The sequence below is a fragment of the Mustela erminea genome, chromosome X (genome assembly GCF_009829155.1).
Source record: "Mustela erminea isolate mMusErm1 chromosome X, mMusErm1.Pri, whole genome shotgun sequence".
Classification (NCBI taxonomy): domain Eukaryota; kingdom Metazoa; phylum Chordata; class Mammalia; order Carnivora; family Mustelidae; genus Mustela; species Mustela erminea.
The window spans coordinates 100058553-100067022 of NC_045635.1; the positions used below are offsets into that span (position 1 = coordinate 100058553).

Consider the following 8470-nt stretch of genomic DNA (forward strand, 5'->3'; position numbering starts at 1 on the left):
GTGCGGACGATGCAAGCCCGCGGCTATGCAAGGACAGGGCTTTTTGTCCGCCGGGACTCGGGCAGGGAGAGGGGCTCCTGCGGAACCGAGGGCGTGTACCTGTTGCCCGATCGGGTTATATACACTGGCACACACCGCCCTCCTTGTTGCCAGGACGACCCCTGCCCTGGGGACGAGTTTTGCCGGTGCACCCAAAATGTCTCCCCCGGTCCCCCAGGTCTGGGTTGTGGCGCCGCTGCGGCTTCTGTGAGTCGAGTTGTCCGCGATCTCCCGCGTGGCCCCCCTCCCGCGCTAGCTGTGGTTCCGGGGTGTTGCCTCGGGATGGGGAAAGCGTAGCGTTTCTTCGCAGCCCCCATCCCCCAAGCCGGCGACGTTGCGGGCTCTGCGTAGCTGCCGCTGTGACTCACCTCCTTCCTCCTGGCAGAGACCTGTGTGGCCGCAGCTTTCAGCTGAGGGCCCTGGACCGTATCCTTCATCTCCCTCTCAAGGTGTGTTCTCAGGAGCAGTCCGGCACCATCTTCGGGTTTGATTCCAGGATCCTCGTGTGTAAATAAGAATTTTTGAAACCACTTGTGGTATGTATCTTGATTGACACCGTGGTATTTCTTTTAATTGTGCATTTTAATAGTATCAGCGCTAGAGGGAAACTTGGTGTTTTTCTATTTTATCATTTCATTTCATATTTTATTTTACTCTTCACATTGGTTTTTATTTTCTTTCGTTATGTATTGTATTTTTCCTTTTTATTATTGTATATTTTATAGACTTATTTTATCGATTTTATTTTTTATTTTCTTCGAATTTTCCTGTGTATATCTTTTGTTTTTTACGTAAAGAATTTAAAAGAAATGTACTTCACATAAAATATCGTAATTTCAAATTTATGGCGTAATGATTCGGCAATAATGTATATTTGGAATTGTTCACCATGGCATTATAGTTCACCATATGTCACCGTAGAAGGTTATTATTATATCATTGATTATATTCCCTGTGCTTTACTTTTCATGTGGAGACTATTTATTTTGGACAGCAATTTCTCACCTCCTAATTCCCTTCAGCTATTTTGCCCATCCCCCAACCTCTCCTTTCGGGCAACCTCGTTTGTTCTCTACATTTTTTATTGTGTTTCTGTTTTGTTTGTTGATTTGGTTTTTAGATTCCATTTTTTAGCAAAATCATGTGGTATTTGTGTTTCTCTGTCTGATATTTTTCGTAGCATAATGCCGTCTGGATTCATCCACATTTCCACTAATGGTAAGGTTTCATTCTTCAGCATGGCTGAGTAAATATTCTATTGTGCATCTATACCACATCTTTTTTATCCAGTCATCCATGGATGGACGCGTAAATTGATTCCATTCCTTTGCTATTGTATATAATGCTGGAATAAATATTAGGGTGAATATGTTTTTTCATATTAGTATTTTTGTTCATGTTGGGGTAAATCCCCAGAAGTAGAATTACTGCATTGTATGATGCCTGTATTCTTAATTTTTTGAGGGATGTTAACACTGTTTCTCATAGGGGCTGCATCAGTTTACGTTCCCACCAATATTGCAGAAGGGTTCCCTCTTCTACACATTTCTGTGCAACACTTGTTTTTTTCTCTTTTCACCCTGGGCCTTCTTACTGGTTGGTGTTAGGTGATATCATGGTTTTGATTTGTATTTCTCTGATATTTAGTGATGTTGAGCATCTTTTCATGTGTCCATTGGCCATATGTAATTTTTTTAAAGAAAAATGTCTATTTAGGTACTTTGCCCTTTTTTGATTCGATTTTTGTTTTGGTGTTGAGTTGTATGCATTGATTATGAATTATGAATATTAACCCCTTATCAGATATGGTTTGTAAATATTTTCTCTATTCTGGAGGTTGCTTTTTTGTTTTCTTGATGATTTCCATTGCTGTGCAAAAGCTTTTTAGTTTGATGTAGTCCTATTTAATAATTTCTGCTTTTATTTCCCATGCCTGAGGAGATATATCCAGACAAATATTGTTATGGCTGGTGTTTGTAAATTTTCTGTGTTTTCTTTTAGGAGTTTTATGGTTTCAGATCTTAAATTTTGGTCTTTATTAGTTTCTTTTATTTTATTATTATTTTTTTAAGTAGGCTCCATGCCCAGCCTAGAGCCAGACATGGGGCTCGAACTCATGACACTGAGATCAAGACCTGAGCTGAGATGAAGAGTTAGATGCTTAACCACCCAGGCTCCCCATTTACATTTTGGTTTTTCATTTATTTTTGGTTTATTTTAGTGTATTGAGCCAGAAAGGGGTCCAGTTTCATTCTTTTGCAGGTAGCTATTCATTTTCTCAGCACCATTTATTGAAGAGACTGTTTTTTTCTCCTCATTGTATATTCTTGTCTCCTTTGTCATAGATTAATTGACCATATAAGCTTGGTTTTATTTCTGGGCTGTTATGTTATATATATATTTTTAAGGTTTTATTTGTTTATTTGAGAGAGCGAGAGCATGCGTTTGTGTGCGGAAGAGAGCATGAGCAGGGGAGAGGGACAAAGGGAGAGGAAGAAACAGACTCCTTGCTCAGGACTCTGGGATCACACCCTGAGTGGAAGTCAGCCGACTGCCTGAGGCACCCAGGCACCCCAGGCTGTTACGGGCTGTTATGTTTTATTGATCTCCCATACCTGTGTTTTTGCCAGTAGTACCATTCTGCTTTGATTACTATTGCTTTAAAGTATAGTTTGAAATCTGATACTGTGGTACCTCCAGATTTGTTCTTAAGGCTGCTTTGACTATTCTGGTTCTTTTGTGTTTCCAAGGAAATTTCAGGTTTATTTGTTCTAATTCTGTGAATCTATTTACAATGACACGGATGGAGCTAGGGAGTCTAATGCTATATACTTATATGTGGAATTTAAGAAACCAAACAAATGAGCAAAGGAAAAAAAGAGAGAAACCACAAAACATACTCTTAAGTATAAAGAACAAACTGATGGTTACCAGAGTGTGGGTGGAGGGATGGGTGAAATGGGGATTAAGTAAAGCATTTGTCTAGATGAGCACAGGGTGATGTATGGAATTGTTGAATTACTATATTGTATACCTGTAAGTAATATAACACTGTATGTTAACTATGCTGGAATTAAAATATAGCTTAACAGAAAACAACCACAAAACACCCACTATAGGTGTTTTCATAGGGATCTCATTAAACCTGGTGTTGTTTTGTGTATTGTAGACATTTTAACAATATTCATTCTTCCTATCTATGATCATAGTATATATATGTTTCTATTTATTTGTTTTATCTTCAGTTTCTTTTTTTAAGATTTTATTTATTTATTTGACAGAGATCACAAGTAGGCAGAGAGGCAGGCAGAGAAAGAGGAGGAAGCAGGCTCCCCGCTGAGCAGAGAGCCCGATGCGGGGCTAGATCCCAGGACCCTGGGATCATGACCTGAGCCGAAGGCGGAGGCTTTAACCCACTGAGCCACCCAGGCGCCCCTCAATTTTTTTTTTAATCAGTGGTTTATTGTTTTCAGATTACAGGCCTTTCAACTTGGTTAAGTTTACTCCCAAGCAATTTTTTCTGGTGCAGTTGTAAATGGGATTTTTGTCCTAACTTTCTTTCTGATATTTTGTCATTATTGTGTAGAAAACACAACAGATTTCTATATATTGATTTTGTATCTTATATGTTTACCAAATTTATTAATTCTCATAGTTTTTTGGTGGTCTTTAGGGTTGTTTATATATAGTATACTATATAGTATATAGTATTATGTCATCTGCAAATAGTGACAGTTTTACTTCTTCCTTACCAATTTGGATGCCATTTGCATATTCTTGTCTGATTTCTGTGGTTAGTACTTCCAGTACGATATTGAGATAAAAGAACCCTTGCCTTCCTGATCTTGGAAGAAAACCTCTCAGCTTTTTTACATTGAGTACGATGTTTGTTGGTTGTCATATGTGGCCTTTATTGTGTTGAGTTATGTTCCTTCTGTATCTACTTTATTGATAGTGCATCTCATAAATGGATGCTGAATTTTGTGAAATGTTTTTTCTGCATCTATTGAGATGATCACATGGTTTTTATCTTTCATTACTTAATGTATTGTATCTCAATGATTGATTTGGAGGTACTACATCATCCTTGCATCGCTGGAATAAATATCATTGGATCGTGGTGAATGGTCCTTTTAATGTACAGTTGAATTCATCTTGTGCATATTTTGTTGAGAATTTTTGCATGTATGTTCATCAGGATTATTGACTTGTAATTTTCTTTTATTGTAGGGTCTTTATCTGATTTTGGTATCAGGGTAATGCTATCAGGTATATCAGATAATCAGGTAAAATCAATTTGGAAGTATTTTTCCCTCTTCTGTATTTTTGGAACAGTTCAAGAAAGATAGGTATTAATTCTTATTTAAATGTTTGGTAGAATCTAAAGTGTTTCCTTCAGGGGTGTCTGATTGGCTCAGTTGGAAGAGTGTACAACTCTTGATATTGGAATCATTAGTTTAAGCTCCACATTGGGTATAGAGATTACTCAAATAGATAAATATATCCTCTGAAAAAATAAAATGTTGCCTTCTTAAACAAAAATTTAAAGCAAATCACTAAGAAAATATTTGCAACCTACATAATAAAGAATGATTTACATTCCTAATTTACAAAGAATCCTACAAATTGAAAGGAAAAAGATAACCTAATAGAAGAGTGGACAAAGGGGCGCCTGGGTGGCTCAGTGGGTTAAGCCGCTGCCTTCGGCTCCAGTCATGATCCCAGGGTCCTGGGATCGAGCCCCACATCTGGCTCTCTGCTCCATGGAGAGCCTATTTCCTCCTCTCTCTCTCTGCCTGCCTCTCTGCCTACTTGTGATCTGTCTGTCAAATAAATAAATAAAATCTTAAAAAAAAAAAAGAAGAATGGACAAAATAGAGGAATAGATATTACGCTGAAGAAACAAAAGTAGTCAATGAACATTTGAAACTGTATGTAGCTTCATTATGCATCAGGCAAATGCAAAGGAAAACAGATCACCTATCACGATTGGCAAGATTTTTGAAAATTAATAATATTTAGTGTCAGCATATTGAAGAAGAATACTTTCCTATACTGTTGGTACAACATTTTTGGAGAATAGTTTGTATATTTTTTTAATGGATGATTGTAGGTTTCTAATTACTGTGGTATTTATAGTCCATTGAGTACATTTTTAAAAAGATGTAATAATTTTATTTTAAAATGTCAGAATTTCTAATAAAGTTACATTCTTTGCAAAAAAAATGTTTGGTAGAATTCAGCTGTGAAGCTATCTGGTCCTGGATTTATGGGGGTTTATTATTAATTAATTAATCATTTATTTATTTATTATTTTAAGTAGGCTCCACGTACAACATGGGACTTGAACTCACTACCCCAAGACCAAGAGACACATGCTGTACTGACTGAAACAGTCAGGTGCCCCTGGTCCTGGATTTATGTTTGTTGGAGTTTTTTTTTTTAAGATTTTATTTATTTGAGAGAGAGAGAGAGAAGGAGCAGAGAGAAGGAGCAGAGGGAGAGGGAGAAGCAGTGAGCCTGACGTGGGGCTCAATCCCAGGATCCCGGGATCATGATCTGAGCCGAAGGCAGATGCTTAACCTACTGAGCTACCCAAGTGCCCCTTGTTGGGAGTTTTTTGACTACCAATTCAATCCCTTTTACTAATTGGTGTGTTAAGATTTTCTGTTTCTTTCTGGTTGATTCTCAGAATATTCTCTTTCTTTATTAATTTATGCATTTTTCCCTAGTTTGTCTAATTTATTGACAAATAATTTTTCATAGTAGTCTCATAATCTTTTGTATTCCTGTGGTATTAGTTGTAACTTCTTTTACATTTCTGATTTTATATATTTGGTCCTTTTTTTTTCTTGATGAGACTGGCTAAAGGTTTATCAATTTTGTTAATCTTTTCAAAGCATCAGTTCCTAATTTCCTTGATATCATGTTTTTGGTCTCAGTTTCAATTATTTCCACTCTTTATTATTTCATTCATTCTGCTAAATTTGGGCTTCATTTTCTCTTCTTTCTTAGCTCCTTTAGGTATAAGGTTAGACTGAGATTTTTCTTGTTTCTTGAGGTTGGCCTGTATTGCTATAATCTCCCATCTTAGAACCACTTTGCTCCATCCCATAGATTTTGAAATGTCCTGTTTTCAGTTTCATTTGTCTCCAGTTATTTTTTATATTTCCTCTTTGCTTTCTTCATTGACATATTTTTTTAAAGATTTTATTTGTTTATTTGACAGAAAGAGAGAGAGAGCACAAGCAGGGGGAGCAATAGGCAGAGGAAGAGGGAGAAGCAGGCTCCCCATGGAGCAGGGAGCCCGATGCGGGGCTCGATCCCAGGACTCTGGGAACATGATCTGAGCCAAAGGCAGACGCTTGAGGACTGAGTCACCCAGGGGTCCCTATTTTTAATTTTTTGAGGAACCTTCCTGCTATTTCCCACAGTGGCTGTACCAGTTTGCATTCCCGTCAGCAGTGTGCAGGAGTTCCTTTATCTCCACATCCTCACCAACACCTGTTGTTTTTTTTTTATTTTTGATTTCAGCCATTCTGACGTGTGTGAGGTGCTAACTCCTTGTGGTTTTGATTTTCATTTCCTTGATATTTAGTGATGTTGAGCTACAGTCTTTATTTTAACATCTAATTTGTCTGATATAATCATTGCTACTCAGGGTTCCTTTTTTTATTTTTTTGCTTCCATTTGCATGGAATATCTTTTCCTATCCCTTCGCTTTCAGCCTGTATGTGTCTTGAGGTCTGCAGTGAGTCTCTGTAAGGTATCAAATAGATAGGTCATTTTTTTTTAATCAGTTCAGTCACCCTGTCTTTTTTTTCACCATATGTCTTTTGATTGGAGCATTTATTTCATTTATGTTTAGCGTAATTGATTGATATGTATGCTATTTTGATCATTTTTTAATAATTTTTTATTTTTTATAAACATATATTTTTATCCCCAGGGGTACAGGTCTGTGAATTGCCAGGTTTACACACTTCACAGCACTCACCAAAGCACATACCCTCCCCAATGTCCATAACCCCACCCCCGTTCTCCCAAGCCCCCTCCCCCCCAGCAACCCTCAGTTTGTTTTGTGAGATTAAGAGTCACTTATGGTTTGTCTCCCTCAGAATAACTGATCATTGGTTTTTTTTTTTTTTTAAAGATTTTATTTATTTATTTGACAGAGAGAAATTACAAGTACACTGAGAGGCAGGCAGAGAGAGAGAGAGAAAGAAGGAAGCAGGCTCCCTGCTGAGCAGAGAGCCCGATGCGGGACTCGATCCCAGGACCCTGAGATCATGACCTGAGCCGAAGGCAGCGGCTTAACCCACTGAGCCACCCAGGCGCCCCCTGATCATTGTTTTTATAGTTGTCTTTCTGTTCTTGCTGTGTTGCCTTGATGCCTGATGACTTTCTTTAGTGTTATGCTTAGATTCCTTTGTCTTCATTGTGTATCGGTTACAGGTTTTTGGTTTGTGATTACCATGATGTTCATTTAGAACTTTCCATGTATGTGGCAATGTGTATTAAGTTGGTGGTCACTTAAGTCTGAACACATTCCAAAAGTACTTCATTTGTACTCCCTCTTGCATGTTTTATGGGAATGATGTCATATTTTATGTTTATATTTTGTGTATTCCTTGACTAAGTTTTTAGATATAATTGATTTTACTGCTCTTTTTTTTTTATCCTTCATACTACCTAAATAAATGATGGAGCTCATAACTTTACTGTGTGCTTGCTTTTACCAGTGAAATTTTTCCTTTGAAAATTTTCTTACTTAGAGTTATGGCCTTGCATTTTCTCCTTAAATATGTCCATTTAACATTTCTTGTATAGTTGGTTTAGTGGTGATGAACTGTTTTAAGTGTTGTTTGTCTGGGTGACTCTTTCTCCTTCAATTCTGAATAACCTTGCCAGTAGAGTATTTTTGGTTGTAGATTTTTTCCCTTTCAGCACTTTGAATATATCCTGCCATTCTCTTTTGGCCTACAGTTTTTGCTGAAAAATTAGCTAGTAGCCTTACTGTTTATCCCTTGCACATAACTGCTTTTCTTTTGCTGCTTTGAGATTCTCTCTTTATTTTTAATTTTTGACATTTTAATAATTATGTTTCTGGGTGTGGACCGCCTTGAGTTCATCTTGTTTCATGTCTGTGCTTCCTGAACCTTGATATCTCTTTTCTTCCCCCCAGATTAAGGAGGCTTTCAAGTATTTCTTCAAGTTAGTTTTCTGCCTTTCCCCCTTTTCCCTTTCTGAGACCCACATTTTGCAGATGTTATTATGCTTGATGTTGTCACAAAGGTACCTTAACCTGCTCTCATTTTTTTTAAAGATTTTATTTATTTACTTGACAGAGAGAGAGAGTGAGCTGGAGAGCATAAGCAGGGGAAGCAGCAGAGGGAGAGGAAGAAGCAGGCTCCTGACCGAACAGGGAGCC

General features: G+C 37.6%; 1 long non-coding RNA gene across 2 annotated transcripts in view; it reads left to right on the forward strand.

The window, feature by feature from the left end:
• The first annotated feature begins 174 nt into the window (after positions 1-174).
• LOC116582774 overlaps positions 175-8470 on the forward strand; it is a 56355-nt gene continuing 48059 nt past the window's right edge. For both annotated transcript variants that reach the window (XR_004282511.1, XR_004282512.1), the window contains exon 1: positions 175-575. This is a non-coding gene — a long non-coding RNA (uncharacterized LOC116582774). The remainder of the gene's footprint in view (positions 576-8470) is intronic.